At 28.2% G+C, this 5,263-nt stretch overlaps 1 long non-coding RNA gene across 1 annotated transcript; it reads right to left on the bottom strand.

Annotated features, from left to right (window-relative positions):
• Window positions 1-594: 594 nt before the first annotated feature.
• LOC125602205 lies at window positions 595-1,399 on the bottom strand. The gene is made up of 2 exons (XR_007334689.1): window positions 1,003-1,399; window positions 595-944 (listed from the first exon to the last, which is right to left on the bottom strand). It is a non-coding gene; the product is annotated as an uncharacterized LOC125602205 (long non-coding RNA).
• Between the last annotated feature and the right edge of the window lie 3,864 nt (window positions 1,400-5,263).

The raw sequence follows: 5,263 nt of genomic DNA, 5'->3' as shown, positions 1-5,263 counted from the left end.
CCCTGTAAATTCGATCTTTAAGTACTAAAACTCGACCTCTTATTTGAGAGAGTATAAATCACTCCTTAGGGTAATTTGATTGGTATCACGAAGCAGTTTTGAGTGATTGCAATGCGGTTCATGCTCCTATGGAACCGGGTCTGAAACTCTCTCTAGCTCAAGAAGAACAAAGCGTTGGCGAGAAGAAATATAGGAGACAGATAGGCTGCTTACGATATCTACTTCATACACAACCAGACTTATCATATTCTGTGGGAGTGTTAAGTCGGTATATGCACGAACACTGCAAGAAAAATGGTTTTTATTAGCGAACGAAAAACGTTATCTATCGATACGATAACGGTTTATGAAGCGTTGTATCATCGTCTGTCATAATAGGTCAATCACTTTAGATAACGGTTTTTTGCGCTATTATCTTATTGTCATATATTATAACGTTTTTAGTATGCAATTTATAACGTTTTTAGTATGCAATTAAACAGTATTTAATAGCATGTATTTTTTTGTTATTATTTACATTAAAATTATTTATTTTAGAATTATTTTTAGTTAATTATTTAAAAATAAAAACATAATTAAAATTAAAATTTAAAATTATTCATAAAATCAAATTTTCTTTATTACTTAAATTTATCTATAGTTAAATTGGTTTACAAAAATACAAAAATAAATCTAATTAAATAATAAACCAACAAACCAAATAAACCAAAAACTAAACCAAAAACCAAAAACTAAACCAGGCTTTAACCTAATTACTAACTAAACCCCGCCGCACTGGTCGTCGCATCCATCTAAACCTAATCTCGTCGCCTCATGACCAGCTCGCCGTCGGCTTCCACCTCTTGAATCCGAAGCCGTCATCTTCATCAGTCTCTCATCTTTATCAAAATTTTGGGCTTGCCTCCTCCAGCCGCCATGCCTGCCTTGCCTTGCTTCCTCCATCCCTAAAACAAATAATACCAGTTCAAAACAGAGGGAGAGAGAGAGAGAGAGAGTTCTAACCGTGGTTGGTGGTGGTAGTGATGCTGGGGCGGCGAACGAACGGAGGTCGTGTGGTGGTGGTTGTGATGCTGGGACAGCGAACAAAAGGAGCTCGTATGGTGGTGGTTGTGATGCTGGGACGGCGAACAAACGGAGGTCGTGTGGTGGTGATGGTGATGAAGGAAGATACAGATCCAAAGGATTAAAAAAGATTTAGATGAGATTAGATTTAGATCTGTAACCAAAAAAAAAGAGAGAGAGATATCTTGAGACAACGAAGAAAGGAAGAGACAGAGATGTGTGATTTCTAGCCACAGTATCAAAACTACTCAGTGGTCAAAATTGCTATCCTTGTGTTTGAGATATAGACCAATGAGAAAGAAGGAAAAAGATAAACAAAACATTAATTTATGGCCTTTGGATTGAAATCAATCAAAGGCCAAATTTAATCCATTAGAAAACTGTTTTGCATTTAATATAATAATTAGTTAAAATATGTATATATAATTTCGACCAAAAAATTATATATAATTAATTATAGTTTGGTGTCAATGTTCCAAATAATAGATTGAAAATTTTAAAATTATTTATAAGTTATGATTTACTTTAAATGTAAAATAAAATTAGTTTAAAGGTTTAAAACAGAAGAGTATAGTAAATGAAATTAGTTTAAAGGTTTAAAATTTGAATAAATTAAAATTTTAAAATGTATGCTTAAATATTTGTGTTTAACTTTGAGAATATTAGATTTGTGGTTAATGATTTAGGTTAATATTTAAATGTGTAAATTGAAGGTTCAAGGTTTATTATGATATAGGATTTGAGTATATAAGGTTTAGAGTTCAAGGTTAAGATTTTAAGTTAAAATTCGAAAATAAATTTGAATTTATTTAAACAATTAGATTTAAGTTTGATTTTTTTTTTTAATTTAGATTTTAGATTTAAAGTTATGAGTTTAAAATAAAGGTTTGAGTATAGGGTTTGAGGGTTAAAGTTTTAGGGTATTGGGATTTAAAATTAATTATCGAAAAAGAAATAGCTTTGAGTTTATATTTAATATTTGAGGTTAAATTTAAGATTTGATATTAAAATAGTTAGATTTTGAAGTTATGTGTTAGAGTTTAGGGTTTAAAAACTTGTTTAGGGTTTAGAGATTTAAAATTCAAAGATAGTGTTTTTAATAATGTGTTATTAAAAATACGCTATCATAGCGTTTTTAAATATATAATTCTATTATAGTGTTTCCGAATTTACAAACGCTATCTAAAACTAACGGGTATGTCAACCATAGCAGAAAGGTAAAAAACACTACCCTCTATTGCTATTAAAGCCTCTTTTTCTTGTAGTGGAGCCAAAAGTGTCACATGCGGCTGCTCTGAAACAAGTACTTAGGTACTTAAAGGGAACTTCGTCATATGGTCTTACGTTCGCGCAAGGAAGTGTGAGAGAGTTGAATGGTTATGTCGATAGTGGGCATAATATTGATGAAGATGATGGATAAAGTACCACCGGCCATATCTTCTACCTCAATAACTGTCCAATTTCGTGGTGTTCTCAGAAGCAGAGAACAGTAGCTCTCTCGTCCTGTGAAGCAGAGTTTATGGCGGCTACCGAAGCAGCTAAACAAGCGATATGGTTGTAGGATTTGAGTGAAGAGATTACAGACCAGACATGCAAGAAGACTGCTATCTACATTGATAACAAATCAGCAATTGCGCTTACAAAGAACCCAGTCTTTCATGGTCGAAGCAAGCACATACATAAGCGATATCACTTCATTCGTGAATGTGTCGAGAACGAGGAAATCGAGGTTCAACATGTTCCTGGAAACGAGCAGAAAGCTGACATACTAACCAAAACACTTGGAAGATTAAGTTCAAAGAGATGAGAGAGTTGATCGGAGTACAAGAAGTGAACTTTAAGATTAAAGGGGAGAATGTTGGAAGTAAACTTAAAGTTAACTTGGAGACCAAGTAATACTAGTCTTATTTAAGTTAAGATTAGGAGAAAATGAAATATGCTTTATCTATTGAGTTTAGGAGTTTATAAGATCTATATAAGGAGATGTCAATTGTGTGACATAACTTATGAGTTATGAGAAATCTTTGTGAGAGCTTGAGTTTTTGAGAAAATTTTCTTAAGCTATTAATAAGAAGTTGAGTTGTTCTTATTGAGATCTTTGAGTTCATAGTTAGAGATCAAAACACATTACGAAACACTTAAACTAACAAGCATAGACCACATGAACAGAGACAAGAGAAAAAAAAACGAACGACTAAACACCCTAGACGAGACTCAAGCCCAGCCATAGAGAGAACGAAACCGGCCTGATAGTTTATGGACAACCGTTGCTGTAGATTGTGCCTCCAATGCTCCTCTGCTTCACCGACCCCCTCAAAAACCAACTAAACTCGCCATTGGACTATGAAGAAAGGATAGAGATTCTTATAAAAAGAACTAGAAAAAATATTACACGGCAAGTTAGTATCACACGAAATCTTAGCTATATATACTTTTCAAATAATAACTAACTAGATTAAGACCCGCATTATATATATAAATTATTTTATGTATTAAATGTTTTTACATATTATCAAATAATAAATATATATTAAATAAATAAAAATCAGTAACTACATATATAATTAAATTGGTTATAAATCAATTTTATTAATCCAAACAATTTTTTTTTCTTTTTGATAGGATATAATTAAATTTAAATGATATTAACATACATAATATAGTTTTTAATTTTTATGTATTAAATGATGCTCTCTATTCATAATTTTTGTGATTATTTGTATAATTTATAGCAAAACAATTTAAATTACTGATAACAAAATTTTCATTTTTGATTAATAGTTTTAGCAATTTATATTTTTTAAAACAGTTAGTTGTTAATGTTTGTTCAAAGCTCTTATCAAAAAAATTTGTTCAACGTAAATTTAAAAATTAAAATATGTATGTATTTTATATGGTATATAGTTTATTTTAAAACGATATATATATATATATCTCTTTTAATCTTAATAAATAATTAAATTAGACTTTTTACTTATATGATTTTATAATCATTTGTATTTTGTCATAACAAAAGTTCTTGACCATGGATCACAAAATTTGAATGTGAGACTTTTAATCGTTTTAGTATTTTATAGTTGTTTAAAAAAAAATCAAAATATAACATATACAGAAAAATTCTAAATTTTATTATATGGTTAATGTGGTTGTATAATTTATTTTAATAGTTTAAAATTAAAAAAATATGATAAAAGATACACTATTTTTTATGAAATCTTTATTATTCAAAATCATTAATTATCATATATACTTTAGCCACATTAGGCAATTCCGAAATTTTTATTTAAGAAAATAATAAAAAAAAATTTATGGTGAGTTTAATAAAAAGCTTATTATATTGTGCGGTTATTTATTTTATCTTTTATATATATGAATATTATTTGAATGTTTATTAGTTAATATATTAAATATTTATCGTATCTTAAAATATTTGTAAAAATAATATTAAATATTTCACATGCTGTAAAAAATTGTTACTATTAATAACTTTATAACTAGAGCTTGAGCCGCATGTCCGTGTGGGTACTTATTTTCTCTTTCATACATGAATATTATTTAAATGTTTATTAATTAATATATTAAGTATTTATCATATCTTAAAATATTTATAAAAATAATATTTAAATATTTTACATGTTGTATAAAATATGATTTGTGCGCTATACTAAATCTTTGACAAATATTGACCCATTAAAATGTTTGAGTAATTTTTATCTTAACACGAAATTGTTTCCCAAATGTAATAATATTTAAATATTTTGATTAAATATATGTTATATGGCGAGATTTATATACATCAGAAAATGAATATTGTTATAAACATTAAATGTTATTCTACAAATAATTCAATGATATTTAAATCTTAATAAAGATATATTTTATCATTGAAAATAATTAATAGTAACTGAAAAGGTTAAAATATATTTTAAAAATATTGGATAATATATATATATATATATATATAAAGCGAGATTTAGATAGATTAAAAATGAATATTTGGTTATAAACAATCCATATTATTCTACAAATAATTCAAAATATTTAATCTTAGCATAGATTGATTTTGGGGTTTTTGCCAAAACTAACCCACAACTTGATTTTAACTCCAAACTTATACCCAAACTTGAATCAAATGCAAAACTAACCTAAAAGCCTAGTGAAATTACAGCTCAGCCCCTTGTGACCAAACAAAAAAACAGAA

Source organism: Brassica napus, unplaced genomic scaffold (assembly GCF_020379485.1).
Source record: "Brassica napus cultivar Da-Ae unplaced genomic scaffold, Da-Ae ScsIHWf_2770;HRSCAF=3541, whole genome shotgun sequence".
NCBI classification, from domain to species: Eukaryota; Viridiplantae; Streptophyta; class Magnoliopsida; order Brassicales; family Brassicaceae; genus Brassica; species Brassica napus.
This window is presented reverse-complemented; position numbering and strand designations above follow the sequence as displayed.